The sequence below is a fragment of the Ursus americanus genome, chromosome 22, assembly GCF_024610735.1.
Source record: "Ursus americanus isolate L20-20 chromosome 22, mUrsAme1.1.p, whole genome shotgun sequence".
In the NCBI taxonomy this organism is placed as follows: Eukaryota; Metazoa; Chordata; class Mammalia; order Carnivora; family Ursidae; genus Ursus; species Ursus americanus.
The window spans coordinates 48279322-48305072 of NC_142148.1; the positions used below are offsets into that span (position 1 = coordinate 48279322).

The 25751-nt window shown below is 45.8% G+C and overlaps 1 protein-coding gene across 1 annotated transcript in view; it reads right to left on the bottom strand.

Moving 5' to 3' along the window:
• LOC148108086 (focal adhesion kinase 1-like) overlaps positions 1 to 25751 on the bottom strand; it is a 73236-nt gene that overhangs the window by 37201 nt on the left and 10284 nt on the right. Inside the window, exons 2-3 of the mRNA XM_087853788.1 lie at positions 20421 to 20550; positions 11422 to 11519 (exon numbers count right to left, since the gene is read on the bottom strand). The gene's annotated coding sequence lies outside the window, so the exon portion shown is untranslated. The remainder of the gene's footprint in view (positions 1 to 11421; positions 11520 to 20420; positions 20551 to 25751) is intronic.

The window sequence follows — 25751 nt, forward strand, 5'->3', positions numbered from 1 at the left end:
TGCTTGGCTAGAGACCCCAGAACGTTAGTCTGCCTTTTCTCTTGGACCAGTCTCCTTATAAAAGAACGTTTCCATCTCCTGCTAAGATCAGGTAAAAGACTCCTCACAGGATTCTGGGAGCCAAAGAGAAAGAAAGTGTGGCTAACTTCACTTAATCCCCAATTTTGAGTGCAAGAATGCAATTTCCAGGGGCGCCTGCGTGGCACAGCGTTAAGCGTCTGCCTTCGGCTCAGGGCGTGATCCCGGCATTATGGGATCGAGCCCCACATCAGGCTCCTCTGCTATGAGCCTGCTTCTTCCTCTCCCGCTCCCCCTGCTTGTGTTCCCTCTCTCGCTGGCTGTCTCTATCTCTGTCAAATAAATAAATAAAATCTTAAAAAAAAAAAAGAATGCAATTTCCATAGTAACGCTGTTAACAACCTACGATGGGGAAAATAATGTACTACAATAGCATTTCAACTATTATGGCTTTGACGACTTTCAGTGGTTAGGCAGGCACATCCCTTGGATTATCAAGACTATTAAAGCATCTCTGCCTTGAGTCATCCATTTACTTTCTATGGGCAAGACACCCTAGAGATTATAGGACACCTAAAACTTCACCTAAATCACACAAATAAACCTTTAAAAGAATGAGCCCAATCTAGTCCCTGAGCCTATAACTGAAGAAGGCTGTGAATTCTACCGAAGAGACAAGTCTCAGTGACGGTTCCATAGGCCGTGACTTCTGAGCAAGATCCCGACTGAGAAGCAGTGCGTGTTACTAATGTTAAAGACTATACCTGCCTCCCCCGCTCCCAACAAGTGACTCTTAAATTATTAGAGGCTCCTTGTCTGCAGAGCACAAGCAGTAACACCCACCATCCTAGAGGAGATAATGAAGGTAGAGTGCTTATTACCAAGATATATTAGAGACGATGTCAGCAACCAATCCGCGGCAGCAGTGCTTAGGAGGGATAACCTGAATTCTCTAGGCCGATGAAAGGGAAATGCTAAGATTGTTTTCAAAATGGAAAGCCTAAAAGGCCCCCCCCATTTAATTAATACTTCAAAAGTCCCATCATAGCCCTAAAAAGCATCTTTCCTGCCACACTTCAAAGCTTTATGAATCCTTGTCAAAAAAAGAAAACAACAGACTATCATTCCCACTATAATACTATCTGGTATGTTTGAAATCTGTAATTAAACCCAATGACCAAATGAAGCACAAGTGTTCCAAGAATTTTCCGCTAAACCTTGCCCTATAAAAAGACAATATGCATTTTTCTAAACTGAAAATATACCAGCAGTACACCATTCCATCATGATCTTACATAAAAGTTAAAACAAACAGAATACCCGACAGTCTGATATTATCTTCTCAATGATTCTGTCAACTTTACAATAGGTAAGATTTTCACAGTAGAAAAGTAAAGTTAGTATATGATATTCTGGAAGTATTTTGTTTCTCTTAAAAAAATTTGAAATGGTTAACAAAACAGACCTTGGGGGAAATACAACATACGGCCTCATCCTGCTTAACAAGGTCCTAAGTTTTTTCCTTGGTTTTTGTTTGTTTGCTTTTAATATAAGACAGACTACGTATATCTTTCAATACAACATTTTTCTGGCCAACATAAATATAAGGAAAGTTTATATTCACGTCCCCTAAACTCATTACATAACATTAAACAAGACTGTGTGAAAAAGTCTCAAGCTGCAATCCAAATAAAATCTGCAGGTCACTGAAACCACCTACAGTCTGAAAAGCAAGGTGTCCGAAAATCAGGGGAACCCTCCCTGTGGAAGTGACTGCTGCAGAGCTCTTTCTTCCGTCAACATCCTGACACCTCTCACAGCACCGCACAGAGACATTACAGTATAAGCGATGGGGGTGTAAACACAGCTCCGGTCTGAAATGTTTCCACCTGCAGCATCAGCCACTGACGGAAGCTCATCAGATGTTCCCAGCAGCAGAGCCACACAGAAGGAAGCACTGGGCCTCTCTGGCACCCGCTCCAGTCCGACTCTGCAGGAGCCGCCCTTCATCCCCTGAATCCCTGCCCAGCGGCTCTCGGCCCCCTTCCTCAACATTCAAGCCTCAATTCTTCTCCTTGCTCCCTGGTTCTAGGAAATGGTTTCCTTTTCTGTTATAAGTTTTTGTCTGCATTTTTTTCTAACAAATTCCTTTAATGCTGTACCACTTTATTACACGTGTAATATTAGGGTATTTTTAAGCATTTAAAATCTCGTATCTCAGATTTTATATATACTCTTTTCCCTGGGCTTTAGGAACCTGGCTTAAGATACCGTGTTGATGCGTCTGATCTTCCCTTTCCAAACTGAGCACAATGCCAGACCTCCAGAGCTGCATCGCTGCGTGGGGGCTGCACACACGGTCCAATTCTGCTAGTCTGGACTGGAGCCTAACGTGTGAGATGCACAAATCCCGAGCGCAGAGCTCCACGGCTTTCTACATGAGCACACGCATACATGCGTGTGTGCATCCCCATCCCTGGAATACAACTACACAAGACATAACACATTCCTGTTGCTGCTTTACAGCCCTTTGTGACTAGTACCTCGCCACCAAATGGGACTAAGACTCCCAGTACTGCCACGAGAGATTAGTGTCCCTAACTTTACATACACTGGTCATGCAAACGGAAACGTAAGGGGACACCTCCCAGCTTGTTCTATGAGAATGGCGGTACTTGAAATGAGAGCACCACAAAAAGGTCACAAGAAAAAAAATGACAGATTGATACCCCCACGCAAATAGATACAGATTTCCTAAACAAAATATTGCCTATCGATCTAACAATATATAAAAGGATAATACAACATGATCAAGTGGGATTTACCTCAGAAATGCAAGGCTGATTCAACAATCGAAACGTAATTCACCCATTATTTTATAAAACAGAAAATTTCTACAAGCAATTCAATACACACCGAAAAAGCACTTGACAAAATGCAACACCCTCTCACGATTTAAAAACAAAAACAAAAACACAACACCTCTCAGAAAACCAGGAGTTAAAAGGAAAATTTTTACATTCAGCGGAGGACCTCTACCAAAACAAAGACAAAACGAGGACTAAACCCTACTCGACACTGAGAACTTGCTCCCTGAGGCCAGCACATGACAAGAACACTGTAATGAAGGTGCCGGTCAAGGCGAGAGGGCAAGACAGAGAAATAAAAGACATAAAGATTGGACAGAAAAGGTTATTTTCAGATTACACGAGCATAGATTTCTTTGGATTTTCTACTTGCTCCAGTAAACCACCAGAACCAATAAGTGAATTTATATTAAGGCCACGAGATAAACGAACAAGGTGAACCACTGCCACACATAAGCCAAGCGCTGCCCCTTACAACAGCGTTGGAACAGCACGAAGCCCTCCAAACTGAGACGTACCGCACACAACTGAGGGAGCTCACAGACCTCGCTACCTGGACAGGTTGACCAGAAGTCACACTATTGTTCACAGGCCAGTTCGCCCAAATCGATGCACAGATGTGACAGGGCCCCAGGTGAAACAGAAGGGAACCCGAAGCCTGTCAGCTGCGGAAGCTGCTGTCACTGGCAAGGCACCGCCCCCTGACCAAAGACTCCGCCGCAGACTGTGCGCAGAGGGCGACACGGACACACACACACACCGGAGCATCAGAGCACAGGAAAGAAGCCAACGGCACGCTGGTCTTCACGCTCAAAGGAAAAACTTACCACCACTGCTTGGTTTTCAACATCAAACTCCTATACAACATTTAGAATAGGACTCATTTTCTACAACTTTTCAGGAGAAAGGTATAGAAATGCCGACATGTATCATCTGAAGAAGGTAAAGAAGATAATGTAGACGGGCATATAAACCTCCGCTCTGGGAGCTACAATCACACTACCATTTATACAAATATTACTCAAAGGCAAAACAAAACCACTCAGTGATAATTGTTTCAAAATGGATTTTTCTCTTTAACTGAAAACAGATAAAGTTATGAAATACAGAAAACTGTTAGATTTACAATAAATTCCTAATAGTTTGAACAATTACAGATGAATTTGAAAGGAAAGATTTGTGAAACCTGCTTTAAAAACTCAGTGTCACTAACCATTCAGGCACTACAAAGAAGTTTTTTTAATTTTCACAAAAACCTCCATGACCCTTCTCATCTGCCTCTAGTGATGTGAACCTCTGTCTCTGCAAGCAGACAAGGTGACTAAATCCATCAATCTACTCATCGGCTCACTACAGGAGTCTAGTAGTGTGAGGCCCTGGGGGTGCAGCATTAATCTGGAATGAGCAGTTCCTTGCCTGGTGGGGGGCGGTGCATTTCACTGCAGGACAGCAAACAGCGCAAACAAGTAGACCCCAGAGTGTGCCGGCTGGTGAGAAGGGCGAGCAGGAGCGGGCGCCGGGACAGATGGGGACAGTGGTGCCGGGAGGAGGGTGATCGGGGGGACGACACACTCTACGGGTTCATATAATTACTGCTCAACCAGGAGACTGGGGGCGGGGGCCATGACAGATGGACGGAAGCCTGCGATAAAGCATCAGCTGGTGCACACATTTCCTGGCGCGCGCTACGTGAAACGAAAGGTCCTACGTGAAACGAAAAGCTCTAAAACTGCACATGAAAAGAACACAGGGAAACCAGCGGCTTCTTCTCCAAACACAATGAGGAAAGTGAAACAATCTGAGAGACAAATTATAATACCCACCATATTATTTCTGTGCATGAGGAAGTTGATGTTAATAATATCCAAACTAGGGCTGAAAGGGGGCTCACTGTACTCTCTCGGTTAAGACCTCAGAAGCAAAGGTGAGCCCTTCACGGAGAACACGCTGGCCAGGCTGTGCTCCCGTCTCTGTCCAAGCACTGCCCTACTCCGGTGCTCCACCCTGCACCATGTGTTCAGTCCCCTAGCCCAGCCCGCCTCTTTGCAGCACCAGAAAGGCCTACTTAACACGAACTCCCCTCTTCTGCACACCTACCACATGCTGGGGGCGCAAGCACATTCCACTGACGCTTACCAACAATTCGGATTGACAAGGAAAGGAGCACGCACTAGGAATCTAAGCTAGAATGGCTTGGTGGTTTCCAGGGTGTCCCCAGGTACAGGGGAAAGGCACTGGTGACCAGGCAGCGGGGGACAGAGGTAGACAAGGTGTGCAAAGCCAAATGGTGGGTGAGCCTCCCAGGAAAAGAGAGAACAGTGTCAAGTGGGTGGACAGGGATAAGACAAAAAGGCTGGAACCACACCTGGGGAGCACAGATCTTTAGGGGCAGGGTAAAGGCTTACAAGAGCCCCGCCCTCACCCCTTAGAGACAGTGGGCGGAGGAGCAAGCCTTCCCTACTCACCTCTCTCCACGAACCTTAACGCAGCCTCCAACTATAATCAGCAGGAAAGCCCATGTTTGCCTAAACACTCCACACACAAGTTCATTTCCCAGTGCCTTTGCCCCCAGAATTCCTACAGTATGGAAGACTCTCCCCACCGTCTCCACCGGCATGAAACAGCACCTCCTTTAGAAAAATGCCCCAGATTTCAACAATTCGGGATTATTTTCACTCAACAATCACTGAGTGCTGATAACATGTCAGATCACATGGATTCAAAAAGCAGTAACGTTAGAACCTGGCCCACGAGAACTGACAACCAAGGAAGTGAGACAAGCAAATAAAGAAAGTTGAATGAGTTACCAGCTAAGCCTGTGTGTGCAGAGCTGATGCACAAAGATGCCAAAGCCCAGCCCTGTGGTCCAAATGAGAGAGAGGGAGACAGGCAGACACACACACACACACACAGCCATGCCCTAGGGCAGAACCCTCAAAGTTTCCCCTTTAAAAAGAATGAATGTTCCAAGCAGAAAAGGAGAAACAAAAGCATAACGGGGGGGGGGGGGTGGCATGAAGAGGCACCAGCCGGCAGTGCTGAGGCTGGAGCCCTTCAGAGCCGAGCTGAGGGCGAGGCCCGTGCAGAGGAGGCAGTGTCTCACAACATCGCTGGCATCAGGGCAAGCGGGGGACAGACTGGAGCTCAGCATTCATTCTCACTGAGGGGCTACTGTGTGCCAGGCACCACGAGCTGTTCCCTCATGCTGGGCACTCATAAAACTTCATCACTCTTCTGGAAAGCATTTAACACCTTTTACTGTAAACGTATAGATGTCCAGATTATTTACATAAATACAATTATAAAATAAATTCACACGCTCACATATAAATGTATTTTTAATCTGTCTTCCCCACAAGTCAATTAGCAACTTAAGCTGTCAGACCGGATGGCCACGATCCCAGAGGAGTGGCAGAGGCCCACGGAGATTAATTCCCAGGGAAGCGATCAGGCCCTGGGAGCCCAACCGAGGCCCATCTGTTGAGAGAGCTAGAATGCGGTGTGTGCTGCTATAGGAAGAGACTCAACCACCAATCTACAACTCGCACCACTGCACGATGACTGGCTAGGCCGCCTCAGTGACGGGATATCCATAAAGATTTTTCCATGAACAAATACATGGAATCAACAGTTTAAGATGATCTCTTGGATTTAAGTGTCATGATATATTCTATGCTCAGGTTTTAAGAAAATATTAAAATTTATGACGGGGGACCCTGGCTGGCTCAGTCAGTAGAGTGTACGACTCTTGACCTCGGGGTTGTAAGTTTGAGCCCCACATTGGGTGTACAGATTACTTAAAAAATAAAATCTTTCAAAAAATAAAAAATTTATGACAGATGTTTAACGATCTGAATTTCACATTTTCCATGGAAATCTATTTAAAGGTCTTAAAGGAAGAGTCAGTAACTAAGTTAACATGTACCACCTAGCGAGGCGCCACAATACAGGCTTTGTAGGTTAACAAAAAGTAACCGATCTCGTCCCGCTCTGCTTTTTCTCACCTTCTCCACCTGGAATGCCTTTCCCCAACTACCGCGAGCCCCACTCACCATGCCCGGACCTGCTCTCTCAGGAGGACACCGTCCCCCTCCCTCTGAGCTCCCCATCACTGTCTTCCCCATCAGGATTCTCTACCTGGTCTCGCCTGCTCCTGCAGGATCTGCCCTACGCACCTCAACCCTGCTACCATGGGAGAGTAACCTGTCCAGCATGCAAGAAAACAGATGTCCCTGGGGGTGAAGACAGAAGGAATACACATGAGCAGATGGCAAATTTTATTAAGAGGCCTTACTGTCAGGGAGAGTGAGAACTCTTAAGAATATCAAGCAAACAGAAAAAAAAAAAGTGGCAACTGTTAAGCTCAAGAAAACAGGAAAACAAAAAGTTGAACTAAAAGGGAATATAATCATGCTACATTCACCAGCTCAATAGTGAGCAACATTAACAAAGTCAAAACAATTCGCCAAATTATGGTTCTAAACAAAAATTGTGCTACAACTATGTGGGGAAAGATGGGAGTTCAAAATGTAACTTTTTCTAAAAGTGACGCATCGATGGCCCTGCCTCTACATAGATATTGCTGGGAACCGTGGACAGAAATGCTACAAGAAACAGATAAGCAGGATTCCAGGCAGCTCTGGGAGGCGGATGGTGAAGGCAGGACAGGAGCCCGCTGGGTTCTGCATGAACCATTCAACACTGTTTTACTTTTGAACACATGCACGTACCACCCTCTGATAGAAGTGAAATTTCTAAGTAAGAAAAAGAAACAGAATCTCTAACAGAAGCACTTCCAGCAGGACATAAGTGTTTTCCTACAATTTTACAACCACGCTACCCCCTTTCCCCTTCAACAGTGTCTCTCCGCCCTCAGGACGCAGGGCAGCTGAGGACAGCGTGCATGGCCTGAGACCTGGCGTCAGCCTGCCGGCTCCGTACTCTTGAGAAAGCTACTGTAAGCTCTGAACCTGACCTTTCCCCGCCCGTGACATGAAGACACCACCACGGACCTCAGGGACCCGGCTGCGTTGCTCAGCACCCAGATGGTGAGTAAGTGTGAGGATGACCGTACACCCTGGACCTAAGTCACCCAGATGCAATCTGTCTCACTACCCTCTCCCCCTTCACACCACCGTCCAGGCGGGCTTTCATTCTGACCACGCCCCCACACTGCGCCGAGCACTTGCCAGAGTGTCCTCCAAGTCGCCAAACCCGAAGGCCAAACCTCAGTCCTCATCATGACCTTTCCTGACACTTCAGAGAGTTGATCACATCCTCCTCCTGGACACTTCTTCCCTTCTTCCCATGGTGCCAGTGCTTGTGGTCTTCTTCACACCTGCTCTGTGCCAAACACTGCTCATGTTCGTCCTTGAGCACTCGATGGCAGAGTGATCCGAGGCTCAGGCTTGCTTGTCTTCTCTGTGCTCACTCCCTCGGTGACCACAGACCGTCACTGCGTTTTCATGGCCACTTCCAGCTCAGACTTCTCTTCCAACCACCAAATGCCTATTTACAACTGCCTACATGACATCTCTACTTGGATCCCTAACAGAATCACAAACTTAAAACGCCTACAGTGAGCTCCCCATCTGCCCCTCTAAACCAAGTTCCACCCACAGCCTTCCCCCCATCTAGTTGCCCAGGCCAAGAGCCTTCTAGTCAACTCAACTCCTCCCCTTTGTCCTCACATGCCTTATCCAATCTGTCAGCAAATCCTACTGGTTCTACCTTTGAAATACATCCAAGGCCCAACTGCTTCTCACCACCTCCAGTTTTCCTGCTCCAATCCCAGCCTCCGCTGCCGCTCACCTGGTTCCCTGAACAGCGTGCCGACAATCTCCTGGTTGTCCTCTACTCTCCCCCACCCTCCAACCCCCACCACCAGTGTCTATTCCCAACACACTAGCCTTTCAAACCTCAGCCGAATCTCAGGGCTCAACACTGAGGGAGGGACAGCTGGCCTCCGGAGCCGACAGCCAGCACCGCCTTACCCTAGCGACTCTTTGTTTGGACAAACAGCCCCAGAACCTCACAGTTCAATCTATGTCGATTGTTCTCAGCTGCCCTGACGCTAAATAACCTATCTTTATTCACCAAATGGGGGGTTTCAGATGGGTCTCCGGGCAACCTTCTTTTCTGTCTACTGCCTCCCCACACCCCATTAACCCTGAAAATAATCTCCATACATATTTCAGCAATTCAACTCCTCCAAAACTTTGCTTTGCTTTCCTAGAATTCTGATTGTAAAACACCTCCATCCCAAGTTCTGCCTTAAGAATGCAACACCCCAAAACAAATCAAGAACCAAGAACCTGATCCATCCTGCAGGGGCTCAAGTGGACCAGGGCACTCAGGTACATCAAGGGCCCCGGATCTCAGAGGAACACCATTAAGTCGATGCTGTACAAAGCCAGGCTTACTCGTGTGGCCTCACCAGTTGTCCAGAATTGGGGGAAACAATTATAGAAACACTGGTTATAAGGTATTTTTCCTGGGTTTACATATTTTCAAACGGGGGGGAGGGGAGGGGAGGGCCAAACTAGAAGCAGCAGATTATATCTCGGTGTTCAAAGTTCCAGTGAGCCAAGAACGGGCTCTCAGTTCCCTGTCAGGCCTTCGTTCCACTGCACATCCCATTAAGAAGAAAAATTTTGTGTAACTTCTGCTAAATATGAAACTGTCTTGGGCTCTACCATGACGAACGATTTTTAATAGCTAATGCTGATGAAAAGTTATACTTGATATTCTCCCTCTTGTTTGGATCCACTAAGAAAAGAGAACTTATTTTGTGGCAAGCATTAAACACTACTTCATCCAGCATTTAGTGAAAACTACCCATGGGTCAAGCAGAAAACATGCAGAAACGAAATAACAAAATCTTTGCTCTTAAAGATGCAGAAACAGACTTGTACCCAATAAATATAGCCCACTGTTACAGGAAGAAACATTGAAATGTGCAGGGAGGGTGGGGAGGAGACAAGGGATGTAAACAGCTGGGCATGGCCTTCTCCAAAAGACAGCAGAGTCACACCTGGCACAGCACACAGAACAGGTGCCTCTCATAGCCAAGAAAGGGTAGAAGGAATCAGAAAAAAGGAGCAAGACTTCCAGGCCTTACTTGGAAACTGAAACTTCGTGACACAATTTCCCTTCCCTTCCCTAATACCTAATCCTGGCAGAAACAAAAGTGGGTTTGGGGGAGAAAGGAGAACAAAGGAGGAAAGTGAACTGACCCCCAGAAGGAAATGGAAAAACAATCCAGGGTCCTGCCCCTTGGACATCTAAGACAAACACACTTGCCAAAGTCAAATTCAACGTAATTATAATGATTCTGAATTCTGAATCCATGAAGTCTAAGTTTATGGGGCTTTTACACCAAAGCAATGTATTGCTAAAATCTTACCAATGCTAATACCACAAGACAGATTGATGAATCTTCTATCAACGATCTGTCCTCGATTTACCACTAGGCCTACCAGAAAGAGCAGTCTTTGGAAATAAGACAAACTGGAATAGAATCTCAATTCTATAACCTCCCAACTGTGGAGTGCAGCACAAGTGCCAAGGTTACAAATTAACAAATCACAAATAACCCAATCTCTGGAGCTTAGTTTTCCTCTCATTAAAGTGGGGGAACTGCCACCGAATAGCCATTGCTAACATTTGTGAATGCTGAGCACATTTCACATTTCTTATGGCATCTTCACCACAACTATGGGAGAGCGGTCCCATCACCAGCACCCTTTGTCAGAGGAAAGAGCTAGGTTTAAGTAGTCAGTGAAGAGGGGCGCCTGGGTGGCACAGCGGTTAAGCGTCTGCCTTCGGCTCAGGGCGTGATCCCGGCGTTATGGGATCGAGCCCCACGTCAGGCTCCTCCGCTATGAGCCTGCTTCTTCCTCTCCCAGTCCCCCTGCTTGTGTTCCCTCTCTCCCTGGCTGTCTCTATCTCTGTCAAATAAATAAATAAGATCTTAAAAAAAAAAAAAAAGTAGTCAATGAAGAGTTCGCATGGAGAGAAAGCTAGGTTTTGGTAGTTAGAGAAGAGTTAGTAAGTAAGCAGCCAAGCCAACATCTGAATCCAGAGCCCATAAGAATAAAACACGAGTAAAAAGCACAGGCTCCAAAGCCAGACTGAGTCTGAATCCCAGCTTTGCTTTTTACTAACTTAGTAACCTTTAACCTCTGTTTCAGTTATGCAAATGTGAAACAGGGGCGAAGGGTAGCCTCATTCAGGGGATTACTGCCAGAGACTCACCTAGGAGCTGGATGGCCCAGTGCTGACCCTGTTGGGCCACTCTTCTAGGGCACATGCTGCTACTGTCACAACTATCAGGGACAGGACTGTCATCCTGCCTGCCTCTCTCCACACATAAAAGGCACTAAACAACTGATACTTCTTCCCTCACCTACTCTGCAAAATCAACTAGCTTTTATTTGTTTCTAGTATATGTCAAAGAAACCTTAAGACAGATGAAAGAAAAATCAAAACAAAAGGAAAAACCAAAACACAAATGTAGCAAGAGAATTATACTCACAGTTCTGAAGGCCACGATACCTCTGTGAAGAAATCAAACGTGGGTTTAAAGGAAATGCTCCCGGTTTCTCTTTCCTCTTTCCATAGTCCTCAGAGAACCTGACAAGGAGAGACAACATGCGCATTAAAACCCCCTTCCTTTCACTTCTTGAAGCTCTACTGAACTCACCCCTCAGCCAGTTCCATCACCTCCCACACAAGCCTACTGGGCAACGCCTGGGATGAGGGGTGAGAAGAGGGCACCATGTCCCTGTCTTCAAACCTATTTCTACTTAAGAAACACACAGGAAGGAGTGCCTGGGTGGCTCAGTCGTTAAGCGTGTGCCTTCGGCTCAGGGCGTGATCCCAGAGTCCTGGGATCGAGCCCCACATCAGGCTCCTACGCTGGGAGCCTGCTTCTTCCTCTCCCACTCCCCCTGCCTGTGTCTCCTCTCTCACTGGTATCTCTCTCTGTCAAATAAATAAATAAAATCTTAAAAAAAAAAAAAAAAGAAAAGAAATACATGTCAAGCAACTGGAAACTATTCAAACATATCAAAAATCATAAATTAACAGGGTGTGGTTGGCTAATAAGTGCATGATACAATGACAGAGTATAGACATCTGTTCCACTGCCTTCCATCAAAACTATACTAAAGAGATATTTTTTAAAAATGTTCTAAACAGGGGCGCCTGGGTGGCTCAGTCTGTTAAGCATCTGCCTTCAGCTCAGGTCATGATCCCAGGGTCCAGGGATGGAGCCCCAGGTCAGGCTCCCTGCTCAACAGGGAGTCTGCTACTCCCTCTCCCTCTGCCCCTCCCCGTTTGTGCTCTCTGCTCTCTCTCCTGTGCAAACACTCACTCCCTCAAATAAGTAAATAAATAAAATCTTTTTAAAAAATGTTTGAAACAGCACAGGGAGAACTGAAAGGAGAAAAAAGCCAAGATTTTTGAAGTACTGAGGAAATCTTCTAACATGGAAGATTGAGACCCAAACAAAAAAGTAAAAAGAAGAAACCTGGAGGAGACAGAAACTATAACAGACTGAAGTAGAGTAAATGAGGCAGCAGGCCCAAGAAAGCCAGGTCCTAATTCAGCAGTGGAACACACGGGAACCACTTCCACTTGCACAGCAGTGTCCTAGAAGACCAGAAGTGGCAGCAGCAGTGTAGACAGAACGGGGGTAAAAAAGGCATAGCCCCAAATACAGAGGAGCCGGGGAAGGCCATGGAAGCTGAAACCCGAACCTCAACCTCAAGCCAGGCACAACGTGATGCCCCCTCACTCTGAAAGAAGATGGGAGGGGGCATTCCCCGGAAAAGTAGAGGCGTCTATGGACTGAAGTCACCCTGCCCAGCTGCACTGAACAGAGCTGGACTTAATGACCGTATATACAGTGAACAGTGAATTCTCCAGCTCTCCTACAACAGACCACACACGCACACCGCTGGCTTCCAGATTCTGAAGTCAGAATTGTGCCGGAAAGAGACTGGAGAATATTTCTGGGGAATCTGATCAGCTCCAAAAGACAGATCTAAAGATACTAACCCTGGGGACCCCCAACACATGGCCCACCCAGAATACCCTGATGTAAAAGTCAAAGGGCCCCACCACGTCAGACAGGAGAAGGAAGGAAACAACCTAAAAGAAACAGAGACTATACAAACTATCAATAATATAGAGGTAAGACAACACTGCAATCAAGAAAGAAAAACAGGATGTTCTTCTAGAAAAATAGAAAAAGAGCCCTTGGAAATCTAAAGAACCTTTCTGAAATCAGAAATAATAAACTAAAGAAAAGGTTAAGTCAAACTGAAGTCATCTCCCTGAATAGAGAATAAAAAGACCCCCCCCAAAAAAAAGGCAGAAAAGGAGGAGCAAAGGAAGGAAGAAGAAGAAGAAGAAAAAGGTATTAAGATAATTACAACCTTTGCCCAGGACAGCCAAGTTCTGGATAATAAGACTTCCAGAAAAACAAAATAAGGAAAAGCAAGGGCGAAAACCTCAGCACAGTAATGCCAAAGAGTATTCCCAGAACTGAAAACTCCCAGGTACCAGAATGAAGGGACCCGCTGAATATGCAGCACAGTGGATGAAAACCGACCACACAAGGTACACCATCACGATATTTCAAAAGACTTGGACAAATTGTAAAACTCCTACAAGCTTCTAAAGATGGGAGGGGGGAAAAGTTACATACGAAGGAAAATGAGAATAGCTTCTGAATTCTAAAACAGTAACATGAAAACAAGAAGGCAATGGAGCAATCTTTGAATTTATGAACAAAAATGAATTCCAATACAGAACTCTGTACCCAGCGAAACCATCAATCAAGTTTCAATCATGCATGGTCCCAAAAGGTTTGCCTCCTAAGCATCCTATGTCAGAAAGCCCCTGGAGAAAGTCTTCCACCAAAACACGAGCATCAACAAAAAATGAGCAAGGCGTGAGCTTCCATTAGAAGGGATAAGGGAATCCCCAGGACGACGATGAAGGGAGATTCCAGAATGGTGGCTGTGCACCAGGAGAGAGGGAAACAAGTCCAAGCCGGAGCAGTGTTGCTCAAGAGGAGGGAATGCTGAAGGCTGTCTTCAACTTGTCCAAAAACACTGTACTATCTTTTTAAAGTAATTAACGCCACCAAAAGGAAGAAGTCAGTGAAGAAAGACAAAGACAAGAGTTGCCACAAACATAAAATCCAACTGTGGACAAAAGCCAAACGATGAGAACAAAGGAACATCCAGGGACAACACAATAAAAGACCGAAGGAGCAAGCAGCTCGGAAAAGAACAGAACAGAGATCTCCAGGAAACTGTCTCCCAGAAATCAAATGTGAAGAAGAGATGAGTCTGTATGACCATGAAGAAAAATTACTAAGAGGCTACTGGATGGTATGGGGAAAATAGGTCTGGGGTAGGGGGTAAATTACAATAGGTATAAAAAGGGTTAAGAATGTGGGGGACTGATGGGGCACCTGGGTGGCACAGTGGTTAAGTGTCTGCCTTCAGCTCAGGGCGTGATCCCGGCGTTATGGGATCGAGCCCCACATCAGGCTCCTCCGCTGGGAGCCTGCTTCTTCCTCTCCCACTCCCCCTGCTTGTGTTCCCTCTCTCGCTGGCTGTCTCTATCTCTGTCGAATAAATAAATAAAATCTTTAAAAAAGAAAAAAAAGTGGGGGACTGAAGAAAGATAAGTACCCATCATAATGCCCTGGGCGCACCTCTATCACAGGACTTACCCACTGTACCATCATCACTGACTGACTTCTCTGTCTCCCTCCCTCGGCTGCAAAGACCTTTTGGAGAGGATCATTTCTCATCCAGTTATCACCCTGCAGAGTCCAGTACAACGCCTGCTACAAGAGTATACACAAAAGTAAAGGGTTTTTGTATTTTTTTGCATTTATTAGGGTACTATCTACTACATATACCTGCTATCCTCCGGAGAACTAGAATTCAAAGACATATGGACCTTGCTTGCCTTTAAATTTAAAGAGTTTCAACTTTTTTTCACACCTGAGAAAACAAATATTTCTCCTATATCCTCACTCTCCCCAAAAGATGAAAAGTTCACCAGGGGCTTACAGAACTTTAATACTCCGGCTATCACTAATGGATATGGAACCCAAGACCTGATGACACTTGCTTGACATTGTACGCATTGTGTAATATGAAAAGAGTGCCGGCTTGGGTATCAGGACACCTGGTTTCTAGTACTTTAGAATTACTCCTTTTGAAGAAGAGGAAATCCCAACTCCTTGATATGACCTGTCGGTCCCTGAATGATCAAGCCCAGTCTGACTGTCATGCTATCTCCCGTGAATCCTACAAAGCAGCAACATTAAGCCATTTTCGGTGTACAGAACAACCTGTGCCCTCCTCGACACCTCCTCCACCTGGACCTTCTTCCCCGGGATGACCTGGACACATGTGCGGTGGGAGCCGTGCCCTTCCCCCAGGTGAGACACCTCTCTCCTGTCCCCCTCAGCACGCCTTCACATGACACCAGTATCTGTGGAGTCGCTGACAAATGCCATGCACGGCCCCAGGACACAAGGCAATAGACGAGAGAGACGCAGGACTCTCCGGTGGTGGAGCTTCCCGTGCAACAAACTAGAGCGGATGTTAAATCTGGCCTGTCAGTGTCTTCCTCCACCCAAGCAGCAAGATTCTGGGGACAACGACAGCCTAAGTTCCGCAGCCTCAGCACCGCCATCCCAGACAAATATTTAAAGCACTATTAAATAAAACCAAAGTGAAGGTCAAAAAGCCCCAGTGCCTGCAGCAGGTGAGTACCATTTGCTCTTTAAAAGCCCTCTTTTTCTACTGTCGTTGTTTGTTTGTTTATTGCCTCTTGTCTGTTAGGAGTATAAACCTGAAAATGTCATTCAGGGAAATCTTGCGAGTCCGCTGGAACTGGCTTTATTCTCCTTACTAACCGCAAACACAAGACAGCCCAGTTACTCCCCACGTCTGGTTTCTGTTCGCCACTCTATAACCAACAGCGCGCACTGGACCGAACACCTAAAACACACGATCAGAACACATGCACTTGATGCGTGAATGAACTAATGATGAATAAATGAGCGTATACACTGGCTTTGAGGGCCTTATAATTGCTCCTCACTTTAGTTTCTATTTTAAGGAGAATTCAAGCAGATAGCAACACCGCATTTATCAACACTGGACCTGCTGGATGTCTGCCATTGGAACTGCGGGCAGCTTAGGGCCACGTCCAGCATGGAACTACTAAAATACAAGCATAACAATTTGAACTAGTTCAACTAGGGCAGAAAACTAGGTATTTCCCCAATCCTATAATTAAAATGCTTAAATTCTTTTGCTCCAAAGAAAAATTAAACTTGGCTCATTATACAATGAAATAAATTGCCAGCTCCTTGAAGGTATTTGTAAGATGGACAATCTCTACGTTTCTGGCGTAAGTGGGGACATTTATACGTACACGGGGTCCTCAGGCTACTCTGAACTCTCTTCCCCCTAACATGCAAATGAGAATTTCCCACCAGTCACAACACACTCTGAATCTATGCTTCCTGAACAGGTAACATACTCCACACGATCACTTTGCTTCTAATGGTCTCGTTTCAGTGCACAGTCCAACCTGGACAGTCCCTGACACCCACCTCTCACTCACCCGGACAACAGTGACAACCTGCCATCTGCGGAGGGTGTGGTGTCATAGCAATCTCTCCCAAGTGCTTTACAAGCACCAGCTCTGGAATCCTCACAGCCCTAACTGATTACTACTCTTGTTCCATTTTGCATGTGAGAAAACAAAGTCCAAAAAAACTTAAGACATTTTCCAAGGTCACACAGCAGACAAGGGAGAGAGAGATCAGGCATTCAAACACCAGCTTACCTTAGAATCACAATGCTATTCTGGCTTCCCAAGTTACCCAGATCTTATTACTGTTAAAACAATGGACATGATTTGGGCTTTCCAAAGCAAACATGACAGAAAGATTCTTTCTGAAGCTGAGTAACAGTCAACATGACACACTGCCATATTAGAAGATCTCTGGCTTGAATTAACCATGCAGGCTGAGCCCCTGGCAGGAAATGGTCCGCTTGATGCTAACTGCCAAATAAAGCCCAAAACCACTGTTTCTCAATGCACAACATTCTAACCATTTAAATTATCTGTGAAGGTCTCTAATGTCCAAAATATATAACCACTTCACACAGGTGTCCCTTCCTCTAAGCTCAGTGTACCAAAGGTTTCTGCACTCAGGCAAGCCGTAGTAACCTGTACTCTGAAGAACACAGGTCAGAAGAAACTTTCTGAAAAACCAAAAATGTATAAAGAACGCAAACATGATTATGAAAGTTATCTGGGCAAACAAAAGCTTCTTTACGCTTCAAAATAATTTTCTAGTCAAACACATTCTAATACTAGACAGTGGAGCAGCTCATAGGTCATAGGTCACTGCATCCCATTCATCTGTGTGCCAGCGCATGGAACAGGGTCTGCGGTCCAACCGGTAGTAAGCTACTGATGATGTGAATACATTAGGGAAATGAAGAGGCAATATTACTAATTGCTGAAAAACCGGTATTAGGAACAACAACAACAACAATAAATCGCCCGTTCTACATGCAGAGTACACGGTGAATACCAACTGCTTGCACTTCTTAGATACGCTGGTCAAACTCATCAGGGAATAAGATTAGCTTTTAAATCCCCACAACAGAAATAACTACATCACTGGGAACTGTATTTGCTGAACCTCAGGCTGATTCTTCTCTAACTAGCCATGTACTAAGAACTATGTTCTGTCACATTTGTCAAAGAGTTATGATAATCTCCACTTAACAGATAAGAAAACAGATTTAGAGCTTAAGGAACCTGGTCAACATGCAAGGAATAAGAATCGAATCTGAGGTTCAAAGCAAGACCTATCCAACACCCATCCTCTTAACCACCATTCTGTTCTACACTGTAAATAATATCCATAGAAAATTCCACTGCGCAAAGGCTCATTAAAAATACGAAAGAAACACTATTCTACTCAAATTAATTAATAGGCACAGTTAACATATTCAAGACAAGACAACACTTCAATTGTACACATATGAACGAATGGGCTACTAAGGTATACCTAAGGGTCATTCTGTCTACCTGAGAGAGGCACCAAAGGAAGGACCCATGAACCAAATGCGTGCAGTACTTAGCAGGAAATCTCCTGCAAGACCTGGGAGTGGTAAGTGATCAAGAGACACAGTCGTGCGGGCATCACTGGCCTCGGTGGAACTGGAGATCACTACCTGGACAAATGGAAGCAGTTTGCAAAGCGAAGGGTCCCAGATCTAGGTAAGGAAGACGAAGCACATTCCCTCCTGCCTCTCCTAGAAAGAGCAACTAGGAAGGCTGGAAAGAGTAACTGCAGAAGCTCTCTGACCACTCTGAAAAGTAAACTGGAGCAGGGGGATTAGGAAGCAAGACTGGATTTAAACCACGACCAAAATCAGCAGATTTCAATACAATGGAAAGTCTCCTTGCATGATATCCTAAATGGGGAGGGCACACCCCAAACTTATTCAGCATAGGAAGAACCAGAAAAGCGTCAATTCCCGTGGGAGGAGAAAATCAACACAAGCCAATATCAAGAAGGGAACAAATATGACAATCAGCCCAGAGGGACTTTAAAACAACTACTGTACAAATAATTCCACAAACAAGCATACACACAACATACTCGATATCGCAAATTCTTCTTTTCCTTTTCTCTCTTAAACCCACTGGCTCTGGCCCCCACCACTCCACGAACTTCTCCCTCTAAGACTACCAACGACCTCTGCACTGCTCAATCCAATCATTAGAGCCCAGGGCTCGTCCTTTCGACAACTGACAAGAGCTGATCTCCCACTCATGTTCTCGTGATTTTCTTCTTACCCCACCGATGGCTCCCTCCTTCCAGAGTCGCCCAGGGCTCTGTCCTTTCTCCTCTCAGCTATGCTTACCTCCCAGGCAAGCTCATTCAAATGCTGCTTCTATGCTAACAAAGCTAAAACTTGTCCCTCCGGCTCAGCCCGACTGCCTGGCCTTGCGCTGGACTGACCGCTGTTCACTCTGCACCGCAGCCCCACCGCGGCCTGCTCCTGCGCATCACCGAGACGGCAGAGCTACTTCTCCCAAAACCCCTTCCTGCTACAGCTCAGGGCGGCGGGCAGTGAACGCTAATAAGAGGCAACGTGGGCAAAATGAAGAGAAACATCATTCTCTTCAACTCTGCCAGCCCTCCCAGAGGTAGGGATGGATTCTAATTCCCCGTACGACTAATTGTCGAGAATGGCCCGGGTTTTCCTGACCAAACCCTGGCAGGTGTACTCTCTGCCGGGCCTGCTTGTAGGCTCCTTGGGGAAGTGGAGCATCACCGAAGAGAACTCAGTGAAACGTCCGACACCTCCAAGCCCAGGTGCTGACTGGCCCGCCCCCTCCACAAACCTTCCTACACACAGCCTTCTCCGTTCACGACAACGTCCGCCTTCCAGCTGCTGAGGCGAGAAACAACGGACGTCATCCCTGCCGCCTGTCTTCCTCCCACATTCCCCATCCGGTCTTGTCAGCAAGTAATGTTGGTTCTTCCCACAAAAGAGGCCCAGACGCTGTCCCCTCGCCATCATGCTCACCAACACCATCGTGACCGGAGCCACCATCCCTCACCGAAATGACTACAGCACTCCGGAACAGGCCTCCCCGCTCCCAGCCCTGCCACCCTAGCATACACGCTCACCACGGCAGACCGATTCCAAGCCTAGATCAGACGGCATCGCTTCTCTGCTCCAAACCCTAAATGGTCCCTCATCTTACATGGATGACAACAGAGAGTCAGTGAAGGAACGAGGCGAAGGACTGAGCCAACAGGTGTTCCCCACACTGCTAGGCTGTTTGTTCAAGGGGTCAATGGGACTGAAGAAGGGGCCTCTGAGGGCAGTCAGTGTGGAACTGCTGGTGAGAACACTTTTAAAGATATTAAGAAAACCCTGATTTAATACAACCTGGAGTAGAATCTGCTAAGACACATTATAACTGATGACAGTAAAAATATCTGCAGAGCAGAAAAAGGGTTAGCTGGAAAATTTACAATGATGAAAATATAAGTTGCTTAAAGCATTTAAACTATGGTTATTCAGTCTATCATTCATGAGCAGGAGCTTTCTGGAAAGTATTCGAACCCATCATGTGTTACTGAGCCAGTAGTACCAACGGCAACCTCATGAAATAGCCTGACTTGTCCTACCACACTGCAGTTCAATGGTTTGTGCAAGGCTCTGTTGTGACTTTTCAACCGCAGAGCCAAGACTGAAATCTACTTGAAAAAGACCCCCCCCCTTTACTCATCACTATTACCAAACACTGAATTGCTTCGGAAATTAGCTTTTGCTCCTACATGTTAACATTTCTTCATGAGCTCAGCCTAAATTGACAAGGCACAGCAGCGCTCATATGAGGGACTTCGGGCAGTGAAGGCATTTCAGTGGCTGCAAGCATCTTACTCACAAGCAACGTCCGACGCGGCCACACGGCTCCCCCGCCGCCACAAGTTAGAGCAGCGCCTGCTGACTCACTCGGAGGAGCGTGCAACTCCTGACCTCAGGGTGGAGTTCACGCCCCACGCTGGGCATAGCGGCTAATTAAAAATGAAAAAAATTAAAAGTTAAAGAGAGAAGTGGATTTATGTCCCCACACAAACGTGTAGCAGATGTGTTTTGAGCTCAAACTACAGTTCCAGCGGCATTTCTCAAACCTCAATGCAAGTACAATGAAAATTCACGTATCTCAAACCCACTTCACCGAGCAACTGAGGCACTTCCATCAGACCATCCATCGGAGAGAGGAATCTGCGCTGTAATGACGTGCGGAAAGGCAAACATCAAAAAGAATCTAGTGGAATTCTATCGATGTCTGCCAAACGATGAATACACTAAACTGAAATGATATGCTCCCGAACTGGTATCAGTGTGCAAGAGCACCTACGAGTATGCAGACACTGTCAGAGATGACATCTGTAACCTTCCGTGCAGATCAGCCCCGAGACTGAACATTTGTCATTGGTTGTGATGATACGGAACACTACCTGTGAGCTCCAATTACAAAACATGTTATCCAACCCTCCCCCGAAAAAAAATTCCATTCTTATTAGACCTGTATTAAAATATATATACATACTCAACTATTATTTGAAATTCTGTCAATAAAAATTTTATAGATATTAGTGTTCTCTCCTGTTATGTAAGTACTTACATAATATCCTTCATTTTGCCTCTTAGTCTGCAAAACCTAAAATATCTACCATCTGCCCCTTCACAAAGAAGCCTGCCGATCCGTTTCAGTCATCTTCCCCAGATCTTCTGACCACAGGTACAGCTAAGGCACATACCACATATCTTTAACTTCTCAGCTGTTTTTTTCTTTTTAACTTAAGTCTGTCATTTTACCTTTATTCCTTATAAATTTTACCTTGTTGATTTTAGCACTTCATTACAACCTGTCGAAGTATTTTCAAATCCTGATTCTAAAAATGAACGGTCTCCCAGCATTAACTCCTGTTCTTTACTCAAATTCTTGATGAAAACATTACGACAGGTGTCAAGTATGACACACTTCTGGAGACATCTTCACTTGGGTGCAGAAATTCTGGTATTTTAGTTTTGTGGCAAATTACACTACATGTGGTTGCAATGTATCTTCTACCTACGAGCAGTAATTTCTTTTCTTTTTTTTTGGAAGATTTTATTTATTTATGTGACAGAGAGAACACAGCAGGCGAGTGGGAGAGGAAGAAGCAGGCTCCCAGCGGAGGAGCCCGATGTGGGACTCGATCCCGGAACGCCGGGATCACACCCTGAGCCGGAGGCAGACGCTTAAGGACTGCGCTACCCAGGCGCCCCAAAAGCAGTAATTTCTTGAACTCCCTAGTAATGACAGGAATAACAATTTACTTTCTAGGCTGTATGCAGGAAAGGATTAAGCTTGCCCCAGGGAAGATTTGGCCATTGCCCAGCTCCTGGGAAGTCACCTCTGAGCCTTTGGAATCCCCTGCCTGATAAGGCGGTCTTTGTTTAGCTGGGGGCCTTCGGCCACACCAGACAGTCCATGCTAACAATTTGATTTCTGGTGGAGCCTTGCGCCACACACGACACCAGTTTGATCTCCAGAGGGACTGGAGACTAAACTCAGCCATGTAGGCAGTGCCTATGGGACAACCCCCAATACATATCCTGGACACCAAGGCTCAGGTGAGCTTCCCTGGTTGGCAGCATCGGTGCTGGGAGAAGTCAGCACACCTGCACTGCGAGAGGACAACTAGAAGCTCATGCTTGGTCTTCCCTGGACTTCGCCCGGTGTGCCTTTCCTTCACTGACTTCTGTCCGCATCCTTGCCCTGTAATAAACCATAACCATGAGGATAATGGCTTCTCGCAGTTCTCTAAGTCCTTCTAGTGAACCACGGAACCTGCAGGTAGTCTTGGGGGCCTCCCAAACTCTAGGTCCTGATGATTTACAACGTCCTTACAGCAACACTACAGCAGTGTTCTTTCAGCACGAGGAGATGCTAGTTTAAAATGCAGGTGACAGGGGCGCCTGGGTGGCACAGCGGTTAAGCGTCTGCCTTCTGCTCAGGGCGTGATCCCAGCATTATGGGATCAAGCCCCACATCAGGCTCCTCTGCTGGGAGTCTGCTACTTCCTCTCCCACTCCCCCTGCTTGTGTTCCCTCTCTCGCTGGCTGTCTCTGTCTCTGTCGAATAAATAAATAAAATCTTTAAAAAACAAATAAACTAAAATAAAATAAAAAATAAATAAAATGCAGGTGACAGGCGTCCACATCAGCAATGATCATCCAACATCTCTGTGGGATAACACCAGGCATTTGCATTAAAAAAAATTTTTTTTTTGAGAAAGAAAAAGCCAGATCACGAGGCGGTGGGGCAGGAAAGGAGACTCCACACTGAGCACAGACCCTGACACAGGGCTGGATCTTATGACCCTGAGATCATGACCTAAGCCCAAAACAAGAGTAGGACGCTTAACTGACTAAGGCACCAGGCCCCCCTGCCTGCATCTCTCATATACTCTCCTTGGTGATTCTTACATACACTACTTTCAGGACCACTGACGTACCCAAAAGCTTCCTGAGGCAGTGACCGTCTTTTTTTTTTTTTTAAGTTACTTACTTACTTACTCACTTATATAATCTCTACACACAACGTGGGGCTCAAACTCACAACCCCAAGATTAAGAACCACATGCTCCACCCACTGGGCCAGCTAGGCACCCCAGGACTGTCTTCTTTTTAATGAATCCCCATCAGGACAAGATGCTCAAGAGTCAAGAGTGACTCAGGACAATGCTCTAAATCTGGTAGAGAAGTGAGAACAACTGGCATTATTAGTCTTCTAAAACTTAGACTATATACACGTGTGAGATTTGTTTTGTCATTCCTCAAATATCCAAGACAATGTAGAAATAAATGACTGAATGCAAACCACAAGTTACTTGGATACAGTGTGAACAACGGATTCAACGGTGTCCATTTCTCACCCATTTTTCAATTACATCCATTTTTTTCAATCTCCTGACAGTTAATAGGAAACCTGAGTTTTAGAAGCTGTCTTCATACCCTTCTCATCTACTAAAAAGATCACCCGTGAGCTAAAGGTCAAGACAGCTGAGAGAATCTTGAGAGTTCTCCTCTGTCAGTATCAAGGAGCCATTTACCCAAGGAGCCTTACCCTGTTATTTCTTCATCTCTACAGTGGGAGCCCCGGACCAGTTGATCCCTAAATTTAGATCAACCTCTAAAACCCTAGACTACCTAAAACAATAAAAATAAAGGAGGCAAACACCCAGTGGAAAAGTTTAGAATTTCCAATGAAATAGTTGAAAGGGCAGACTCAAAGACGAAAATCAAACATCAACTCTTCACCAACCAAATCATCAACCGTCACCCGACAAAAATTAATTCATATGTAGACAACTTGCATTTAAACTAAGTTACTCCTGCTACCTCTTTTATCAAGTCAATTCCTTAGGACACAACTAATGTATTTTTCCCAAAGCAGAAAGCAAAGCTTTTTTTTGCCATGACACAGCCAAGGAGACGCCAAACTTTTTACCTACACTGGAATCACAATTATCCCCAGCCTGAAATCTTAAGGGTGATATTTTAAACAGCCTAGGGGTTTTCACTTCTAACGTCTACACCACCACTGAATTCCATCATTTCTTAGATCTTTGCCATTCATGACACTTGGCCCTTAATGGAGGTCACAGTCCTGTCAACAGGAAAAGGGAAACTTTCTCAGACATAAACCCATTTCCAAACGCTCCCCTCTAAGCCTCAACTTCTATAGGGCAGCCATATATCACCAAAAACAGCAAATCTCTGCACGGACTGCTATAATCTAGAGTCTGTAATTCCTAAATTACATATAACGCTAATGTCAAACACGAACCAATCCAGTTTAGACTCCAGGACACCACATTCATCTGCCTGGTGCGAACATAAACCACCAGCTGCCCAGTTCCTCCTGCATCTGTTCACGGAAGAGCTAACTGTAACAGGACGAGTTAGGTACTGTCTTACAACTATTAACTATCAACGCACTTCTGAGCGGACAGAAAAACTACACTCCTTTTTGGAACGAACACAGCCAACTAAAAGTGACACTGGTCCATCTCTCAGAGCCATGGGACTGTTAAGATATTCCTAATAGTTTATAAACTTTAGCTTCATCTCATGTACAACAGCATGTTGAAACATCCATGCCAACGAGAGTCCCAAACTCTCCTGGCTGGCCTTCTATGTACAAAAACCGGGCCTTGTTTTGTCTCTCGGAGGCCAGGGGAGACATCTGCACTGCTGGCTGGTAGACCTCGGTTGGTACAGTTGGGCTCAGGTGACAGCTTCATGTGCCTGTGTTTTATGTAGCGGTCTGGGATGTATGACACTTAAAGTAACAGTCCTGTGATTTGGATGCTTAGCTTTCCCTTACAGCCTCACACCCGGGCAGAGTGTCAGACATCCACAGTCCAATAACAAGGAGTGCCCCCGCCTTGGGCTGGGCTCACTTTTGATAATGGGATGAAAGCCCAAGCATCCTACCCCAGGAAAACAGCTCATGTGCATACACACAATTCTGCGTACCGCTTCTGGGGTTCATGGACCTAGGAGACAGCATTTCCTCCTTAAGCAACAAACAGTCTGATCAGTAAGCACTTAAAAACAAAAAGATCTTCATGGACTTTTCACCAAGGGAGAAATCTGGGAGCCATCCTGGAATTGCTCTGGACACCCCCTCTCTCAGCCCTGGCTCTTCATTTCCCAGGTCAGAGCCTGGAGACTGGCTGAGAAACAGGCTTCAAATCACCCTCTCTCCAGTTCCTCAGTCACGCCCTTAATTAAGGCCTTCTTCACTTGTGTGTACAACGTAATTGTAGAATTAAAAGGACACAGGCTGTTAGATTGGACCATCTGAACTTTGCCCATCACTTTACTAGCTGGGCGACAGACACCGGGCAGCCATTCCCTTAATGACAAAGGCTTGGCTCCTCTCCCTTCTGAAGCGCATGACTGCAACACCTCCTTGACCGACCCTTGTACTAGTTAACCACCCGCTTGTCATAGGAATCTGCTCCCGTCAGAATCAACCACACGCTGCTCTGATCTTGTCAATAGTATCAACCCTACCTCCTTCTCGACCCAACCCTTTCTGTACTCCTAAACACGAGTAAAAACATCCAGTCTCACAGACCCCAGCCTCTCCCGCCTCTGCACCGTTAGAGCGGGCATGTCCTCCACGAGGCCCTGCCTGCTTCCCACCTTCCAC